Source organism: Narcine bancroftii, chromosome 5 (genome assembly GCF_036971445.1).
Source record: "Narcine bancroftii isolate sNarBan1 chromosome 5, sNarBan1.hap1, whole genome shotgun sequence".
In the NCBI taxonomy this organism is placed as follows: Eukaryota; Metazoa; Chordata; class Chondrichthyes; order Torpediniformes; family Narcinidae; genus Narcine; species Narcine bancroftii.
In genome coordinates, this window is record NC_091473.1 from 101,695,952 (window position 1) to 101,717,938 (window position 21,987).

Consider the following 21,987-nt stretch of genomic DNA (forward strand, 5'->3'; position numbering starts at 1 on the left):
CTTCTTCTCTCTGCTGACTTTGGGAAGAAGGCACCTCAAGGTTCAAGAATAATTTTTGTGCAATGGCTTGAACCTTCCCTTACTCCCCTAATTTACTCTCGAGTCACCAAAAAGGCCCGTCTGCACTATTGAAAAAATAATTTTTTCTTGCATTAACGGTAACTGTGAATATTTAGATATCTATCGGTCCTTTACATTTATTATCTCTTTGCATACTGAGGTAATTTAATTTGTTGGGTTGTAGTTTGTGTGTCTTATGTGCAGTAAAACCCCAAGAAATATGCAGCCTCAAGCAATCGTCAAAAAAATTCTGGAAATTGAATCGATAAAAAATATGAAAGTTTCAAATTGCTGCTCCTTGACATTAGTTCACCAATCCATGCAACATGCAATCTCAAGCAACTGGAAATTTCACTTATCTGGCTTCTCCCAATCCCTATAGGTGCCAGATACTAGCGGTTTTACCGTATCTGTCAGAATTTTGGTGCCTATGTACATTGTTCTGTGTCCATGATAATAAACTCATCTTAATGAAAGTTTTTCAATTCAAAGAAATTTTATTTGGGATGGAAATGACATAGAAGAGCTTGCATTTTATTTGCTGTTTTTGCCAGGTAATTTTGTTCATAAAGAGGAGTGAAGCAAGACTACAATACAAATATTGCTTCAGATTAGGTTGCTTCCCATGTGTTCCCTTTTCTATTTTCCTACTTAGAATAACACTACTTTTCAGTTTCATTGAGAAGAATCCATGAAGAATCTCTGCAGCTTTGCACCCTGAAAATCCGCAATGTTTTTACATTGTGCAGCATATTGATAATGGATTAATGCAGGTCACTGCTTATCCATCAGTGATAGCATATGTATGACTGATATTGTTTCTGCTTAAGTATCGCCTCTAGATATGTAGTCATAGGATATCTGCATCTGGATTTCACTGCTTGGGCATTTTTGTGATTGTACAAAAGAAATCACTAAAAATCTGAGTTTAATTCCTGTCGAAGATTGTGACACAAGTAGGAGAAGAATGACAGAGACTGATGTTGTGAGGGAGAGTGACTGGCATACTTAGGAGAGGTGAAAATAAATGATTGGATCAATGTCTGTTTTCTCTTTTGATTCCATCGTAGCTCCCTGCTGGTGTTTTAACACTCATCAAATATCCCTTTTTTAAGTGCGTAAAATAATCAATGATTACAATTCCCTTGATATCAATCTTGTTGGTGTTCTTGGATTGCAGTCAACTGTGTTTGTTGCCTTTATGAATCCCAGTACAATGTGAATCTTTTGAGTTCTCTGTAGATGCTGTATCATTTTCCAATAGGCAAAAATGAAATGGATTTTTTTTTGGATAATCAGGGAATCCAGGTTAAAAACAGATTGAGCAGGAAGGACAGTGGAGTTAAAGCCAAAGATTAGACCCGAGGGGCCATTTGGCTTACAACTAAGTTTACTAAGAATGTACATCGACCACATCAGAATTAGGTCTTCCACATTCCTCTGTGCTCCAAGGTGTAAATGATGTGACATTTATGGGATCCACTGAATCCACTGAGGCCACTGAATGTGTGGGATTACAAATATGTTGTCAGGTTGAGGCTATTTGTTAAGTAGATTAAACACGAGGAGTTAATTTTGCATATTTTCACTTTGTGTCTCTCTACTGAATACAAAATCAAGCAGTTTATAATAGAATAATAGGCCTCTCAAAATAATATCAATAAAGGTGTTAATAAATATAACCAAAAGCCATCAAAATCTAAAAAAAACTATTTGGTACAAGATTGTGGTTACTTTATGATGGTAAATTCAGGCATTCACATCTAATAATAATGTTATCTAATACATAGCTTCTTGGCTTGGTTTGGCGGATGAAGATTTATGGAGGGGTAATGTCCACGTCAGCTGCAGGCTCGTTTGTGGCTGACAAGTCCGATGCGGGACAGGCAGACACGGTTGCAGAGACAAACAAAACAACTAAATAATTTGTGACTTTATTAAACAATGACAGAACCTTACCTGAAGAATTTCAGGATTTGTACTAATTAAAGAGTTAACATTCAGCTCTCCAGGTGTCTTGGAGCAATTTGGTGAGCTGGGGTTAATAGTGCAAATATGTAAATACAGGTGCTCCTCAACTTAGGATGGGGTTGCGTTCTGGCAAACCCATCGTATATCCAAAAATTGGAAGTTGAAAATGAAAACCGCACCTACCATTTTTCATAATTAAATTTTGTATACCATTATTCCACAATGGGGGAAAAATAAACCCATTAACATATACAGCTGAAAGCACACTGGACATGAAGAATTTTTGAAGCAATGCTGTCATTGCCCAGCATCGCAAGAGTAGCGTACCTCATATCACAAGCGCGGGAACTGAACGAAATTTGAAATGGTAAGTATGGATTCGAACCATCATAACTTTGTAAAATCATAAGTTGGACCATCGGAAGTAGGGGAGCACCTGTAGTGAGATATAGAAATGGACAATTAAAGTGCTGCATTTCTAAATGAACATGGATTTTCTTTTGCATGCAGCATGAGTAGAGTGTAAGTGGTTGCGTGACTGTCAGCAGTTAGGCTTGAGCAGTATGTAAGTTATCAAATTTCTTTAAGATGGAAGTACTGTACAGAGCATTTTAAAGCAGGGTCAGGTCTAATCATCTTAGCTGCCAGAAAGTCTGCTTTCTGCATTGTATCTGAGCACTGCCCACAGGGAATGATTTCCCTAAATGAAGACCTTACACCTAACACTGCATATGGAACAGTATATAGCAGTGTGGAGATTAGGCAGGAATGCTGAGCTTGGAAACGTGGCAGTTTACAGCTCAGTATGTTTTGAATTATGATTCCTAAGCCACAATAGGGAAAGACAACTGCAAACTGTAGTCTCTGTGCAGTTCCTTTGATTAAAAAACAAACTTTCCTTTTTTTTGGGGGAAGAAATCAACCAATTTTCCCTCACTTAATGGGACACATACTGCTACGAGCTGACCATTCAGCACTCCTATAACACAGCAAAACACTCGCTGTGGTAATTGAAATTCAGACCTATAATTACAATACTTAGCAGTTCAAGAAACTTATTTTTTGAACCAACTAATTATTTGGAACAATGCTGCATCTCAGCATATCCTCAAGCAAATTAGATTTGCTCCTGCTTGTGGCTTTTTGGCAAATCATATGCTTTTAGATAGAATTTGCATGCTTTTACTGGTCTGAAGACTGTCTGAGCAAAACTCGAAATCTCCGTTTCCTTGCACGAGTTTAGACAGCATACTGGAAGTGCGGTAAGTGAAGAGGTGGAACTTGCAATACGCATCACCGATCATCCTATTGTTCACAGAATGCCTGCAGTTAACTTTAGACTGCAGACTTTCCAGGAAATTTACTTGGGGTCTAGGAGGTAAAATATTGGAACAGGAATAGCACCCTCATATAGGGTGGTAAAAGTATTGTTGCCGATTTAATTTTTCATGTGGAAAGCAGAATGGTTATAATTTCCTGTGCACCTTAGTTTTCAAAAGATGACAGTCTCTTAGGATTCCCTTCTAATTAAAAAACAATGTAGACATACTACATGGTAACAGGCCATTTCGGCCCACGAGTCCGTGCCGCCCAATTTACACCCAAGTAACCTTTTGAAGAGTGGAAGGGAACTGGAGCCCCGGGGGAAAATCCATGAGGAGACGGGGAGAATGTACAAACTCCTTAAAGACAGCATCAGATCTGAACCCCTGTCTCGATTGCTGGCACTCTAAAGGCGATGCACTAGCTGCTATGCCAACCGTGTCTTTAAGGAGACAGATTCTAACTGAGGTGATAATTGCAATAACAACCCAATTATGCAGCACCTTGAATGCAAGTGTTACCACAAAAAGTTAGAGTGATGGTTATAGACAAGGCAGCAATTAAGACGCTGCATGGAGATGTAATATAGACCCGTAAAGGAAACAAGATTAAGAAGTGAGTTTTAGGAAGGACCTTAAGAAACAATGGGAGGTTGATAGGCAGAAGTGATGAAAATTGATGAAGGGCACTCTTTGTTTTGAAGACAGCCTCCTCTGGACTGAAAAGTTTTGCTTAGGTAAGTTCACACATCAACAGGAGATTGGAAACGGTACCAAATGTACAATATACAATGTTGCAGAATTGGATAATAAATTTTGCCTTCATGCTCTTTAAGAAGATAATACTAGATACAGACAATTCTAATTACATTGGAATGGCAGATCCAATGAGGCTTCATGTTAGTTTGAGTTTGGCTTTCTCCAGTTTACATTCCATTGTTTTGAATTTTTAGTTATTTGCTTTGCTTTGTTGATTCTGGTTTTATAATGATTATGCATGCTACAATTACTTTATCTCTGTGATATGTTCCTTTTCAACACTAAGAAGTTTTAGCCTTGGCTCAGTGATAAAATTTCACCTCTTGGTCACAAACGTGTGCTATGTTATCTGATAAGATATTAAATAGGTAACCTAAATAATTTATGGCATGATTCAAAGAAGACGGGGCTTTCCTGACATTAGGGCCAACATTTATCCTTTATTTGATCCTCACCTAAAAGTTGATATTCCAATCATTTACTTCATGTTTGTGAAACCTGCTGTCTTCAAACTAGCTGCCATATTTCTTATGTTACAACTGTAATTACTCTGTTAAATTACTATATTCATAATAAGTCACTTTGGATCAAACTGGAAAAAAATACATGTTGTAAATGCTAGTTGTTTGTACCTTAACATCACAAATGGTAGCAGTTAAAACATGAACTTCTAATTGTACGGCATTTGATGATGTATTTAAATGTTTGTATTGATAACGGCCATAAAACAAATGTGTATAAATCCACTTCACACCTGCAACAAAATGTCAATTGTTTTTCCATTTTATCAGTCTTATTAAGATTATTCAAAGTCTTGTGGTGTTAACCTTCTGTTTTATATGAAGCCTTGTCATTACTTCAGGGAACAGAAAGTAAGCGATAAATATGAGCCATTTTACCTTTTAAGAAATCTTGAGAATATCACAAGGGAAGGGGGAGGACAATGTGGGGGTTGGTTCATAGGAATCAATAATCAAATTGCAATTCATTTCTGACATTTGGCAAAGACGTATGACTAGATTACAGATGGAATGACAGCAAAGCCCTGGATTGAAGAGAATGTGCAGATGAACTCATGTCACAAATTTGGGAATTCAACAGTCATAAATTAGTACAGATATTGGTTAATTCTTGATTCAGGTTTCCCAAGTATTCAAGAGAATTTTGAGGCCTGTAATATAAATTCAATTTTTTTGTGTTTTTTTTTCGAGGGAGATGGAAGAAGGGAGAACAAAACATATTTGGGTCCAATTAAAAAGCATTGTATTGACACCTGGTAGATAATGTTTTAAATGGTTCCAAAATTGCTTTTATAAATGTATGCATGCGCACACGCACACACACTATAAATATATACATATTGTATATATGTAATATCATATAATATACACACACAATATAAATATATATAAACACACACACACAATATAAATATATACATATATATATACACAATATAAAAAATATATATTAACACAATATAAATATATTTATATAAATATATATATAAATGTATATATATAAACATGTGTATATAATATATATATATATACACACACATACATATGTATATATATAAATGTATATATATATATATATATAAATATGTGTGTGCATATATATGTATATATATATATGTATATGTATATATATGTGTGTGTATATATATGTATATACACATACATACATATATAAATATATAAATAATAAAAAAAAAAAAATATATATATATATACACATTTCTTTCTTCTTTGGCTTGGCTTCGCGGACGAAGATTTATGGAGGGGTATGTCCACGGCTGCTGCAGGCTCGTTGGTGACTGACAAGTCCGATGCGGGACAGGCAGGCACGGTTCCAGCGGTTGCAAGGGAAAATTGGTTGGTTGGGGTTGGGTGTTGGGTTTTTCCTCCTTTGTCTTTTGTCAGTGAGGTGGGCTCTGCGGTCTTCTTCAAAGGAGGTTGCTGCCCGCCGAACTGTGAGGCGCCAAGATGCACGGTTGGAGGCGAGATCAGCCCACTGGCGGTGGTCAATGTGGCAGGCACCAAGAGATTTCTTTAAGCAGTCCTTGTACCTCTTCTTTGGTGCACCTCTGTCTCGGTGGCCAGTGGAGAGCTCGCCATAGAACATGAACTTGGGAAGGCGATGGTCCTCCATTCTGGAGACGTGACCCACCCAGCGCAGTTGGGTCTTCAGCAGCGTGGATTCGATGCTTGTGGACATACACACACAATATAAATATATATATATATTTGTGTGTGTGTGTATTTACAGTAAAACCCCTGGTATCTGGAATTCAGTCAACAGACAACCTCAAGCAACTGGCAAAAAAGGCGTGGAAAATAAATAAATAATTAAATAGATGAATGAAGAGCTTAAAATAAGTTTTTAAAAAAAATAATAATTGTAAAATTATACTTCTCTGAAGTGAAGTTGGGAGCAAATCAGCCAGTGGAGTGCCTTGGTTGTGCTTTGCTCATAGCAGCTGGTTGAATAACAATTGAATGAAGTTGTGCTTGAATAAAATGGCGACACCCAGGATGAAGAGCTGGTTGATGACTCTTTTAAAGTGTCTCCTTATCCTTGCTCAGTAGGAGTCTTTATCTTTGTTTGTATATTGTTAAGTATATCTGTAAACTTGAGGGGGTGGGTGGGTTAATTATTTGTAATGTTATATTATTCACCTTTTGGGTGGCTCCAGGAGGGTTGGGGAGGAATAAAAATAAAATAAAATTCTGTAAGGTTTATATATTCATGCAAGTGAAGTCTGTTCAGTGTAAGTATAGTGTAGTAGTTTTGTCTTTTAAACTATTTATTCTTAATGCCGTTGTCATACCCACGCTCCTGTTCGGCTCTGAATCATGGGTCCTCTCCCGGCATCACCTCCGGCTCCTAGAACGCTTCCATCAGCGCTGTCTCCGCTCCATCCTCAACATTCATTAGAATGACTTCATCACCAACATCGAAGTACTCGAGCTGGCAGAATCCGCAAGCATCAAATCCACGCTGCCGAAGACCTAACTGCGCTGGGTGGGTCACGTCTCCAGAATGGAGGACCATCGCCTTCCCAAGATCGTGTTCTATGGCGAGCTCTCCACTGGCCACCGAGACAGAGGTGCAGCAAAGAAGAGGTACAAGGATTGCTTAAAGAAATCTCTTGGTGCCTGCCACATTGACCACCGCCAGTGGGCTGATCTCGCCTCCAACCGTGCATCTTGGCGCCTCACAGTTCGGCGGGCTGCAACCTCCTTTGAAGAAGACCGCAGAGCCCACCTCACTGACAAAAGACAAAGGAGGAAAAACCCAACACCCAACACCAACCCACCAATTTTCCGCTGCAACCGTGCTTGCCTGTCCCGCATCGGACTTGTCAGTCACCAACGAGCCTGCAGCAGACGTGGACATACCCCTCCATAAATCTTCGTCCGTGAAGCCAAGCCAAAGAAGAAAGAAGTGTAGTATTTTTGTCTTTTAAACTATTTATTCTTAATGCCGTTGTTTTATTTATGAAATGTAAAAGTGCATCTCAAGCAGCCAGAAAACTCACCTATCTGACATCCACCAATCCATGAGGTGCTGCATACTAGGCGTTTTATTGTATATAGATGCACTAAAATACTTACTTGCTCTAGTCAAATAGATACGTTTATAAGATACACCAACTACAATAGTGAAAATTTAATTTTCCACAAATGCAAGACAGAAAAAGAGATTATAAATATCAAAGGACAGATAAATAAATATTCTCAGTTGCTGTTAATGCAAAAAAAGTGACGTTTGAGTAGTGCAGAGAGATCTTTTGGTGGTCGGGGGTAGTTCAAGGTTCGATACTGATAGTTGATGAGCCTGATAGTTGTTGGGTAAAAACTGTTTGTGATCCATGGGTGGTAGACTTCAGGCTGAGGGAGCTGGGAGAAGAGATTGTGCCGAGGGTGATGGTGCTCCCTTAGGATACTGGTAGTGCCCCCAATGGACGGAAGTCCATTGCTGTATTTTAGCTCACCAGGTTGAGAGATGATTATCAAAGATAAATCTCTACATATGAACAAATGTTGTATATGTTCCTTCAATAGGTTTTGGGCAATAGGTGGTGTGGTTTGCATGTTATTTTTTTTGTCATAAACATCAGAAATAAATAACGCGTGGGTTTGCTTGACCAGACATTTCAGTTATGAGTGCTAATGCTGGAGAATTATTGAGCATTTTGTTCAAAAGAGGTGACTGACAGTCTCTTTTCACTTGTACTTAAAAATCAAGGTGATTGAAATAAGTGCCAAGAAATAACATAAATCACACAAGGCTTCCAGCCAGGCAGAAAGAGCTGTCATTGTATGATTTCTTAATATGCAAAGTGTAAAAAATTGCAGTCTCTGCATTAGTCAATATAAGACATCACCAGGTTAAAAATTGAAAACTCCCATTGTACCTTTTTGAGAAAGCTTAGTACAATGCACTCTGAATTAGTAAAGATCAATGCCTGCATTACAGGGTCCCCAGAGCAGACAGATTGGTGAACTGAGTTCACTCAGCTGTTAGACGGACTTTTGTGAAATGCAAAGAAAGAGACAGGCAATTTGTAATTAGCATGTGTCTCATATCACTGTTAACATCTCTCACAGTTCAATCTGACTACTTACATTTCTTCATCATATTCATTTTTCAAAAACTCCTTTGTAAATAATTAAGTCCATTGATCGCTGCCTTGTATATATTTTTTCTCGACCTATAATACTTTCCATCTTTTGTACTGTCACGTTTGACACAAATATGACTTCAGTAAAATGCACTGAGTAACTTTGAAGACCAAAGGACTGGTGTATAATTGAGGAGCTGTATTAATGTTATATAAAGATAAGACTTACCTTATAATTTTTCTTTATTTCTAATGCCTTGTATTCCCAAAGTGAAATTAGTATTGGGAGGACAAGGCATTTCATCTCATAACTTTCTGGATAGCAGTGGCTATCTCCTGCAGGATTTTTAAAATACAAAACGTTTCTTTGTTGATAGGTAATTTCAAGTCTTAGGCATTTGTTTGCATTTACAGTTAATCATGTGCAGAAATCTACCAAATGATTTCAAAGCATGAATAATATCTCTAGTCCATTCCTAACTAACATTCCCCCCCACCCCCACCATCACCAATTAAATAATGCTTGTCAGTGAAAAGCTCTTTTGATTCAATCTTGTCTGAAAAATGAGTTTTAACTGTGGGATCCATACCTATCTTTAAGGCGAACATTTTTGAGCAACACCTCCCTAAGCAGTAATTACTGCCATGCACTAGCTAACTGACCCAAGAGAAAACTAAATGCTTGATTGGTTGAAACAGGGTACGTAGCTCAAAACCGTTGAAAGAAAATTTCTGAAAAATTGCAGGAGTTTTCACAAAGATTTTAAGATTACATTTAGATTCAGAATTCAACAAGATCATTGCACACCCATTCTTAATGTTGGGCTAGATTAGGCTTGACCAAGTGTACATCCAATACTTTTCCCCTGTGCATCCATGAGACCAAATTCACACTTGGGACAGATTGAACTTTATGCCTCACTGCCACAGCCATGTGCAGACTGGTTCCATGTACAGACTGGTCTAATAATCTGATAGTTTCTACTGGCAAAGTGCTTTTTAATGGTTTCAAAATGCTTCTGGTAACATTGGACAATGAATATTTTGCTTCCTGAACACTTTTGGATGTATTTTATAGATTTTGGGCTTGCTGATTCATGAAAATCACCTTGAAAATTTATTTTCACATACAATTTTTTTGATATAACATATTTTTGTGATATCCTGTCTTATTTTAAGTCTCCTTCAAGCATATAAATCCATGAAGTGCAACATGTTGAAAATTCACTTTCTGCAATTGCTCTTGGATGTCTTCCTTGCTGATCTTGGTGCAGTCAGTGATGAACATAGTGAGATTTCATCCCAGGCCATTGCAACATGGAGAAGTGGTATCAAGGCAACTGGAATCCATCAATGTTGGTCAACTATTGTTGGAAACTGACATGAGAGGTATCATATGCTGAGTGCAAATGAAAATCAGCGATAAAACATTGTTGGGTCATTTGAACTAATGCAATTTGTCAGCATTATTATGCAATTAAACGTGCTAAATTAAATAAAAGTTAATTTAATGTTTCTCCAACTTTCTGTGATGCAGAAAATCTGATATTATCTTTATGTTCATCTTAAAGTTGTCTATCATAATCCCCAATTTTATTTCAGGAAACAAGCCATTTAAAAGAAGTGTTGTGCCATGTAATCTGTGATGTTACAAATTGAAATAGATTTAATATTTTAATATCAATTATAAATATTAATTAAAAAAACACATAATTTTCATCCTACTCAGCAACTCCATCTGAATTAGTGATTTCGCACTATTTGCTAACATAAAGCAAATGTAACACATGTCCCTAAATGAAGTCTATCTGGTTTCTAAACTCATGTTTCCTGGACTCATTGCTGAGCTCTGTGGTGGAACAGTTGGTCAGCTACAGTGGTTTAACCTCCAACCCCTTCCTGGCTCCAGCGGTGTGATGCACACATGAATAAATCAGGACCATGCCCTTGTGTTGCCTTGGCATATAACATTTGCCGAACGTTATATCACCAATCTCGCACCAGTATTGAAGATGAACTCATGACCAATAATTTTGTCATGCAAACCAGAAATACCACAAATATCCCAATAAAGCCTTTGTAAAAGTCTGAGCAATAGATTTTGACTGTGTAGATTAAAAAAAAATGCTGTGGGTCTTTGATTGCAAATCGCTGACCACAATTACAACATTGTTTTCTGCTATGCACTGTTCGTAATAATACACATGCTGAAAATACTCAGTGCGTAATGAGCAATGAGAGTTTATTGTCATATAAAGAAGTGCAGATACATTGAAATTATTTCCTACAGATAAACAGGTACATAAGATACACCAACTATTATATGCCTGAACAAAAAAAAGAGATAATAAATATTCCCAGTTACAATAGTACAATCAACTCTTTTGTGGTATTTATTTTGTATTTTTTCTGTAAGTGAATTACTTACTTTCTTCATATGTTAAAATTAATAAATAAAGTTTTGGAAAAAAAAACTCTTTTGTGGTGTTGGAATAGTTTATGATTAGGGTAGTAAGAGGAGGTTCAAGAGTTTGATAGCTGTTGGGGAACAATGGGTTGTGACCAGGCTGATCGTGGTTCCATGTGATGTCGGCTGCCACCTTGAGTTTGTACTTCTCATAAATGTCTTCAATGGATTGGAGGTACATAGAGAGTTCATGAGGGACTTGGCTATGTTTGCTACTTTGTACACCTGCATACACGAATCACCAAACCAGGACGTGATGCAACCAAAATCAATATATTTTCCACATTAAACCTCTAGAAGTTAAGTAGACTATTTGACGATGTGCCAAATCTCTGAAAACTTCTTAGAAAATGAAGGTGTTGGTATGCCTTCTTTACAATTTCCTCAATATCTTATCTGCAGGAGAAATTCTTCAACATATGGACAATGAACTTGAAATTTGCCATGTTACACAGAGTGGGTCATGCATAGGCAAACGAGACTTATCTAAAGAAGATGATGACCCATGAGTTTAGCCCCATGGTTTTCAAACTGCCTGTCCCCTTAAACTCACATTCCACTTTAAGCAATCCTGATGCCATAAGTGGTCTGTGAATGGAAATGGATAACTTAAAGTGGTATGTGAGAGGGAAGGGAAGGTTAAGAATCACTGCTCTAGACCCAACTGTTACTGAAATGTTTTGCTTGAGAAAAATTGTCATTGGCCCATTTGCTTTGGAGTTATGAAACTGTGCACATAACGAGTCAATTAGGTACGATTAAAACAGTGGTTTTCAAACCTTTTTCTCTCCATTCACACACCACTTTAAGCAATCCCTTACTAATCGCAGAACACTTATGACATCGGGATTGCTGAAGATAGAATGTGAGTTTAGGGTGGCAGTTTGAAAACCACTGGTTTAGAGGGACACTTATTTACTGTATTAATATTTTAAAAAAATGTTGGAAACAATTGGCAGATCAGACAGCATCTGATGAAAGGGAAAGATTCTGAATCAGAACGGGGAAGGCTCTGTGGAGACTGGCCTTCTCAGTTCTGATTAAAGGAATGCTTTCTCCATTCCACAGATGCTGTCTGACCTTCTGAATGTTTCCGGCATTTTATCTCTTTTAATTTCAGATTTCTAGCATTTGTAGTTTTAAACAATCTTGATTGCTGTAGATTTGCTGGAAAATAAATTGAAGGAGAGTAGGTGAGGCTAAACTTTGAAGCTGCAAGCAGAGAAGAGTTTTCTTTTTAGGTGATCTTATTTTGCAAAGTGTGGGCATTTTAGCAAACATCCTGTTGGACCTCCATCATAGTCCAGTGAGCACAAGGGCCTCTCCTTGCATGCAAAGTTGTTGTGATTACAAAGTTCACCATTCATGTATATGAGGCCATTAAATATCTTCCAAGACTGGATCAGGTCCACTGGGCATCACTCCTACTGTTATTTTCATTGGCCTCGAAAGCTCTCCAAACCCCCAGGCAAGCTAAACTTCTCTGATGAAGGACTGGAAATATTAGCTCAGTTTCTCTTCACGAAGATGTGGCCTGACCTGCTAAGTATTTCCAGCATTTTTTTTTCCTGTTTTTATTTTTTTGAACCTTTCTCCTGGTCATCGGTTCTTCAACTTTGTTTTCCAATGACACGTCTGAAATTAGGTGCCTGCTGGCATATCTGCCTCAACATTATCATTCTGAATGTTCCCTTAACTGTCAATGAGGGATGAATGGTCTGTTCCCAAGCTGTATGATTCTCTACTGCACAATGACATTAACCTGTGATTGGAGTCACTTAAAGAGGGTGTTGGCTTCACATCAAACAAAATCAATTGCATTCAGCTGGTGCACAAAACTCTTGAAATTACTCCCTATGATCGTGCACTAAGCTGGAGCAACCTGACATTATTTCGAAGCCATATACTGGTTTGAGACCAAGATTTCTCCAAGGGAGCTGCTTGCAAAATTAGAATCGGAATGTCCTGAAAACTGCTTGCAGTCAACTTGTACTACAATCTAAACAAGATCAACACACAAAATGCTTGAGGAATTCCATGGGTTATGCACTATCCATGGAAGGCAACACCCCAGCATTATTTTGCTTCAGATTTATCCGAACAGAATTTCCAAGGTCAGGTCTACAGGTCTGTGGTTGATATTATTAGCTTTCATTGTGTCGGATATTGCACTGTTCTCAGAGGCTAAGCAAGGTAGAAACAAGTCGTATTTATTGCATCTCCCAGCAACATCAGAGTGTTTCTCCTGCAGTGAGTTGCACTAAAACGCATTTCCTGTTATTATATCGTTAATCACAATGTTTTCAGTACATTAATGTCTCACAAATAGTGATTAGATAATTTTTTAATTGATCTGTTTTGGGTGGTATTGATTCAGGGAGTACTGGTAACCAAGAAATGAGGAGAATATCCCAATCTTTGAGTAGTTTATATTCACCAAAATTATTGGACTTGTTTGAAAATACAGCTATTAAATTTCTGTTTTTTAGAAAGTGTCACTTTAAGGGTTAACACAGGCTGCAAACTTTCAAAACCAAAACTTTTCACAGCTCACAGATAGAAAGGCATTGTTAAATGTTGACTAAAAGAGAGTAGGCTCCTGGAACAAAATAAAAGAACAATGATATTTATGTAGGAGAAACAGATGGTGAGTGAGAGATGTGATTGAAAGTTATGTGATTGGGATACATAAAGAAGCAGTGTTGATTAATGAGTAACCAGAGATCTGCAAGACAAAAGGGTGGGGTGACGCTGTGTGAAACGGACAATTTTGCTGGCTCACCTTGTCATGAGAAGTATTGACTCACTGTGATCATTGTAGTGACCATTTTGATTCACCCATATCTGGGTAAAAGAAGCAGGATTATTCTTCCATTTGGACTGTAACCATTCTAGAAGTTGCACGATTTGTTTCCCTACACAAGCAAGAGGGGAGTTGAGACAATTCATTTGAAAAGACATTTCAGTGGAAGCAACTCAACAAGGATTTGTGAGTTTTCAGCAGTCTGATCACACAGTCTCTCTCACCTCCTTCGTAATGACTTTTGAACAACAGTTTAAAAGTCTGAGTTTCAACACAGAATTTCTAAGACTGAACTTTGAAATGGCTTGCCAGAAATTGTGCCTAAACTATAATGGTTTGGGTAACCACACACACACACAAATTTCTATTGCTGCTGGTCTGTGACATAACACAGCATTTACTTGGTACTGCAACCACAACTGAGTGCTTAATCTGAAACGTTGCCCAATCTTTTGAAGCAGGTGAAAATGCTGTTAAGTTAGCCTGAACTGACTCTGAGACCCACATCAGGTAGTTATTTTGGCACTGGTGGAAACTCATTCATAATAAAGGTTCAATGAGAATATTAAGATGGTGTATTTTCAGTCAGGATTTTTTTTAATTTTAATTGTACCCCTTGATTACTCTTCTGCTGAGGTGTGCATTGTGTGAACTGGTATTGCACTTTGTTAACTTGTGTATTGGACTTTAAGGAAATTCAAATAAAATTGTGGGATTAAGTAAAGGTCCAAATAGAATGGCTCTTCTGAGATTTAGAGCAATGTTGTTCTATAGCATGGCCTATATCCTTCTTAACCTTTCCTATCTTTAACAATTTTTCCAATTGTTTCTGCACATAAAATCGTCAGTGATGTCTGGATGATAATGCTTTAAATTAAGCATGTCTTCAGCCCAATCTGTTATATGCTGAGTGAGATGGAAGTGATCAAGGGAGATCATTGGAAATCAAGTTGAGATGAATGAGTCTGATCTTATTAACTATCTGGAGGTGAGAGACAAATTGAGGCAGGTCACTGTGATGCTTTCACCTGTCTTAGAGTGGCAAGTAGCCACTGGACTTTGCTTATACTTGGTGCAGAGATGAGTGAGCAGGAATTGTGTGTTCATTGTGGAACAGCAGCTTGATGAAAACGGTGATGCTGTAACTTTGGTCGATCCACTGAGGGATAGTGCAGCTGGGGAAGAGGGGGCAGTGGCCCTTTTTCATTCTGGCTCACTCTCGAATCACAGAGAGCATTCCTTCAAAAATTATCCTAGATTTCTGAAAAGTGTGTCTTCATTTATTTTTAGACAAATTAAAGCAGTGGGGGAAGATTTTTTAAAAAAATGCTGAGACCGGTAAGACTTAGGAGCAAAACATGAAAGTCTGCAGATGCTGTGACGGCAATAAAAATGCGGAAACACTCAGCAGGTCTCGCAGATTTATTGGAGGTAAAGATTTCTATCTAATGTTTTGGGCCTCAGCCCTTCTTCAAGGTATGTGAGCCATATATAGTCAAACGGGATTCAGTTATGTGGACAACTAGGTCGGCATGGATAAGATGGGCTGAAGGAGCTTGTTTAGTGCTGTCAATCTCTGACTGTGTGATACTAAGCAATTTTCTGTCTATGTACTGCCATTGTCGTTTCTTTCAAAGTTCAAGTGTATTCTTTTGCCATGGCTCAGTTGAAAGCTTGGTTGTCCATGAATCACAAGATTAAGTATTCAAGTCCTCTCTGTAAACTTGATCATGAATTAAGGTTGATATTTACACAGAGGGACAGCTGCAGTCTCTAAAATGCTGACTGTGAAATGAGGTATTACATAGAGGACCCATCTACCCTCTCTGATGAATGCAAATGTCATATTATGATACAAAGACAAAGTGGGGCCCTGCCCCACGTTTATCTCTGAATTTCTATCATTTCTTTAAAAATCTTATTAACTGGTTGTTTTATTTGTGTGTCCTTGTTGTGGACAAATTGGCTGCTGAATTGACAGTGACCACACTTCAAAAAGTGCCTCAGGAGCAGGGAAGCAGGTTTAAGATGCCCAAGATCATGAATTTAGTGATTTTTAAAAATATGGAAAACCTTTTGGGTATAATGAAATGCTTCCAATGTTTAACAAGCATTAAAAAAAAAATTCTGTTCAGTTATAATGGTTGTTCGCTTTCATGAATTTCCTTTCAAATAAATACAGGGTAGAGATAACAGAATAACAATCTTGCCTTCAACATCACCAAACCAAGTAGCCATAGGAAGGGGTGGATTCCAACTAAATTGTAGGAAGGGGTAGCTGAGAGATGTAAGGTAAAACATCATGAGATGGGAATGTGTAAGGAGTTACCCTGGGCAGGGCTGTAACAAGATGTGAATGCATCCTTGTACTTACAAGATAAGGGAGACATTGATGGATTGAGAGGCAGGAAGCTAGCAGGGAAAGGATAGCAACAGTTTTAGTCATTGGACAAGTAATGATATGATGATGTTCTAAGCACGTATCCAAGGGTATAAAAAATCACCATTTTGCTGATAACGGCAGAATGCATTCTCCGACTAACATTGTTAGTCGCAAGTGTTACAATCCGGTAATAAAGAACAAAGAACCCTGATTTCGACTCAGTCTGGTGTTTGTCTCACTCATTCATGAACAAAGCAGACCTAACAGAGACCACACATCTGTCTGCATTGATGGGAGAGAGGTGGAGAGGGTTAGTATCTTCAATTTCCTTGGAGTCCATATTATCAGAAGATCTCTCAGAGAGCCAGCACATCAAGGCAACCATGAAGAATGCACACCAAATGCCTCTGCTTTCTAATGAGGCTAGTAAACATAGCTAAATTAATCACAGGCTCTGATCTTTGGGTACAATGTACAGAAGCTTGTAGGCCAACAACTATGAGGCTCTTGAACCACTCCTCATAACAATAGTCATGGACGGCTCTGCCACCACAGAAGGACTATTTGCACACTTATAACACCTTTTTTTTCTATTGCAATGTGGTAACTGAATATTCATTAAATATCTATCTTTTGTATCTGTAATCCTTAATCTTTAATGTATACTTTTGGTCTTTTTTGGTTAATTTAATAGTTCCATCAAACAGACATACATATAATTGTACATGAGCAATCTGGAGAATATGGCAAGAAACTTGGGTTAACCCTTAACAGTTAAAATTTATTTACTTTTCAATTGTAGATATTACTATTAGAAAAATCAGTTTGTGAAAGGACAACAAAGAAAACTAAAGCCTCAATCTATGTCATTCTTTGATGGCTTTTACAAACACAGCAGCCTGATATCTGCCACAAAACTGAAGAGTTTATTTTTATAAGATGAACCAAATGTAACCAGTTTAAGATTATCTCATAAAAACCTGTACAACCTCAGGTTTCAAGTGCTTTACAATCATGGCCAGCTGTCTCCCAATCATTTACGTGTATCAGCTCTTGTATCGCTTGTCTGTCTGTTTTAACAGTAGCAGAATAGATTATGGGAACCGCTGATAGCTCCTAATTAAAGCCTAATTACATTGATACTTGCCACTGCAATCGCCTGAATTAATTTGTTTGTTTCCCTGCATAAACTTTGGGAAGCACAAGATTTTTTTTGCTATTGACATAGGTGGTATTCAATGAGTTACAGGCTGTCACCTAAACCAATTTTTATATGGCAAATCTTAAAATTGCAGTAAAGTTAAATTATAGACCCAACTATAGCTGAACTAACTTTGGTTTTCTGACTTAGTGCTTCCGTTGAAGATTTAAATCATTAAACCATGAGGGAGGAGTAGATTCAACAGTTCAACTGTTCTCTGTTTACATTTTCCTAAAAAGATAACCACATAAGTGAACACGGAGAGTACTGCTGGAGGATGAATTGGTATTTTTCTCTAAGAGGAAAATAAGAAACTTTACAACAATAAAAATCTGTTTATTGTATCTGAATTTAATAGTAATGGGTAGGTGATTAGCACTAAAGCAAGTATATTTCATTTTCAGATCGTGAAACCTTGGAAAATGGAGTACAGCAGTAGCATAAATATCGTTATATTTTCTGTAAGGATAGGTGCTGTATTTATCAGTTTCAACAAAAATATAAGCTGATGTTAATTTAAAATTTCCTTCTCCTTTATTGTGTCAGTGTTCATTTCCATTGAATCTTTGGAATTCTTTATCCAAGAGGACTATGGAGTTTCAGACCGCAGAGCCCACCTCACTGACAAAAGACAAAGGAGGAAAAACCCAACACCCAACCCCAACCCACCAATTTTCCCCTGCAACCGTGTCTGCCTGTCCCGCATCGGACTTTTCAGCCACAAACGAGCCTGCAGCTGACGTGGACATTTACCCCCTCCATAAATCTTCGTCCGCGAAGCCAAGCCAAAGAAGTATATTCAAGGCAGAGGTCTTGACAGGTGAAAGGTGTTGGTTAGTAAAACAAAGTCATGCTGATAAGCCAGAATTTTGATTCAATAGTGGAACAGGCGCAAGGGACAGAGTGACACCCTTTTTATTCAGGTGCCTGGCTGCACTTTGCTCATACCTTGTCCAAGGGCTCAGGCCCAAAATGTTGGTTGTATATCTTTTACCATCTATGGACATTGCAAGAACGTCCAGCATTTTTGTATTTTTACAACAATCACAGCATCTGCAGACTTTTGTGTTTCATTCCACATTTAACCTGATTAGATTTTACTAATTATTTAGCTATTTCACAGAAATAGTACAAGTACCTAGTACTTGTGTATCAGTGTAACTCTTCATCGGTAGTGAAATATCTGGTCAGAGCACTCTTTTCTTACTCTTTGGAATGAGTGATTGGCCCCAGAGGGAAGTGGTATATACAAAAATCATCAAGCCCTGGTATTGTTTCTTCAATGGATGATAAAAAACCTGGAATTATCTCATAGAAAGGACAGTTGGATATAAAATCATTCCTCCTAAAATCTGTACAAACCTGCATTTTGAGAAGGATAGGGCATTCTGAATGGGTGTGGAGAGAGGAGAGGCCCAAGAATAATGTCCAACCAAACATAATTAAACACAAAAATGTCATGTTCCAAGTATCTGAAAGTCTAAGGTTAATTTGCACACCATAAATGATTTACTGGTATATATTGTTAATAACGGACTTGGATTTATTAATTTCTTCTGTTGGTGGACATGTTAGTTATCTATTGTATGCAATAAGAGTATTGACATCAGGATTAATAATAAAACCAGTATACAATAATATACAATATTATTAACAAAAAATAATAGAGAAGTTTACGCTGTTGTCATTACAGTTTAACTGGACGCCGTTTGCACTTTATCTATCATCAACTGATAAACAGTGCTCTGAATTAAGAAGAATCTATTTTAAAATTTCACATTTTTCATCAGATTGATGAATGACCATTTAGTACAAGTTTCGATGCTTTTGCTGACAACATGTTATCCCATCAAACCCCCTTGTTGTGCAGATGCAGTCACAGATGGGAGTCTTGTACCTGCATGCATAGCAAATGAATTAGAATGACAATCTTCTTTATAAAGCATAAATATGTAATTTGTTCAGCTGCTGTAATTAAATATGTATGTGTGAAACATCTACCGTTCAGGTCATTACCAATGCGCCACACTGAATTAGAGAGCCCTGAGATAGAAATTTACTGTGAAATGTAGCAAGGGAATACAATTGGCAGTGCTGGAAGAAAGCTGAGGCTTCTTGACTTTTTGCTAAATGTTCTACAAGTGAAGGTGTGAAATGGTAAACAGCAAAGAATGCAGTGGGAAAAACCAGCAATTGCAAAGGTGTAACTTGAGAGAAACCATTCAATCATATTGTCAGCCTCCTTTTAATTTACTTTAACATAAATTTGGTATTTATATATATTTATCTTTATCATACTATGTGGCATTTCAAGAAAAAAAGTTTAAATATGTTCTGAATTATATTTAAAACATGTTGAAAATGATAAGTTGTTGTTCTGTGACCCAATGGTATGTATTGGTGAAAGATACGAACTTAATATTGGAATGGTTTGCTGCAAGAATGATCATTTCTTTTTAAATTTAGACATGCAGCATGGTAACAGGCCATTTTGGCCCACGAGTCCCTGCCAACCAATTTACACACCATTCACCATCATCCCCGGATCATTTTGAACGGAGCCTCTGGAGAAAACCCACGTTGACATTGGGAGAATGTATAAACTCCTGAGAGACAAGTGGCATTTGAACTCCAGTCCGGTTCCGATCGCTGATGCTGTAAAAGTGTTGCGCTAACCGCTACGCCATCTTGCTACCCGCTATTGAATGCTTTATTCCAGTGGTTCTCAACCTTTTTCTTTCCACTCGTATTCCTTATGCCTTGGGTGTTGTGTGATTAGTAAGGGATTTCTTAAGGTGGTATGTGGGTGGAAAGAAAATGGTTGAAAACCACTGTTTTAATCATACCTAATTAACTCTTTATGTGCATGGTTTCATAACTCTAAAGGGAATGGGCCAATAGCAATTTTTCTCAAGCAAAACATTTCAGTAACAATTGGGTCAAGAGCAGTGATTCTTAACCTTCCCTTTCCTCTCAAATACCACCTTAATCACAGAGCAGTGATGGCATAGGGATTACTTAAAGTGGTATGTGAGTGGAAAGAAAAAGGTTGAGAACCACTGCTTTATGTGATTGATGAGATCAATTTCATGGCACTTACCAATGCAGACAACTTGTATTAAAAGAGGGAAAATAAAAAAAAGCAATTTCTGTTTACTGTTAATCAGGAATTAAGCTTTTCTCTATTATTACATGATCCACAGTTTAAACTAAGATGTTATTTGTCATTATTTTCCATGGGTTAGATTAAGATTACAGCCAAATTTAGGATTATGGTACATACAGCGAAAGAAAGTAGAATTGAATTTTATTATTTTTCAAGTGAATTAACGAGAAATTAAATTGGGTTTGTATCTCTTCTTGCCATCGATGCAATGACAAATAGTTGAAAACTATATTTAATATAGTTTAGAGAGGGATACTTAAACTGATCAAATATCTAAATATTCCCATTTGATTTCCCAATACTACAATGAAGCCTCTTATTGATGGATTCAGGTTATTGTGTTGTAGAAATTTCAAGGAGTTTTGTTCCTGAAAGAGTCCACTCCAAAACTCTACTTAAATCCTGTTAGAGTATTAAATTTGTTGTGAAGTATATTTTAGTAAAAACACATTTCATCTTGTGAATAACTAGGACAGATGGATAAAAATCACTTTGATTTTCATCTTGCCATGAATGAGTTGCCGATTGTCAGCCAGAGTAGTATTATCCACACTCTTCAAGATGGAAGCAACTCAGTTGAAAAAAAATGGGGAAAACTGCTAAAAAGCTATTTATGGATTGGCTGGGACAGAAATTGTATCTTGTATAATTGCTTCATTTTATACATGTGCCCACTTCACTGACAAAAGGCAAAGGAGGAAAAACCCAACACCCAACCCCAACCAACCAATTTTCCCCTGCAACCGCTGCAACCGTGTCTGCCTGTCCCGCATCGGACTTGTCAGCCACAAACGAGCCTGCAGCTGACGTGGACATTTACCCCCTCCATAAATCTTCGTCCGCGAAGCCAAGCCAAAGAAGAAAGAAGAAGATACATGTGCACAAACCTACACAACAGGTAATGTAGTTTAAAATGTTATACAGTTGAATTCACTTTCAAGGACTGTAACATTTTAAGGTTATCATGAATGTTGGCCTTAAAGTTTCTAATGCATTTTCATTATTGCCCACCTAGGTCTCCCTATTGACACAATTATGAGTTTCAGTAAAATTAACATATGGATCAAGGCATCTAATTTTGCATTGTACTGATGTTCATTTGTAAATCATCTTCGATTCAATTCAGCTGCTTCATTTTCTGTTTTTATCTAAAATTTTATTACATTTAGTCAGACAACATGGTAACAGGCCCTTTTGGCCTGTGAGCCTGTGCCATGCAATTCAC

At 37.5% G+C, this 21,987-nt stretch overlaps 1 protein-coding gene across 50 annotated transcripts in view; it reads left to right on the plus strand.

The window, feature by feature from the left end:
- nfia (nuclear factor I/A) overlaps window positions 1-21,987 on the plus strand; it is a 607,739-nt gene that overhangs the window by 128,135 nt on the left and 457,617 nt on the right. The window lies entirely within an intron of this gene.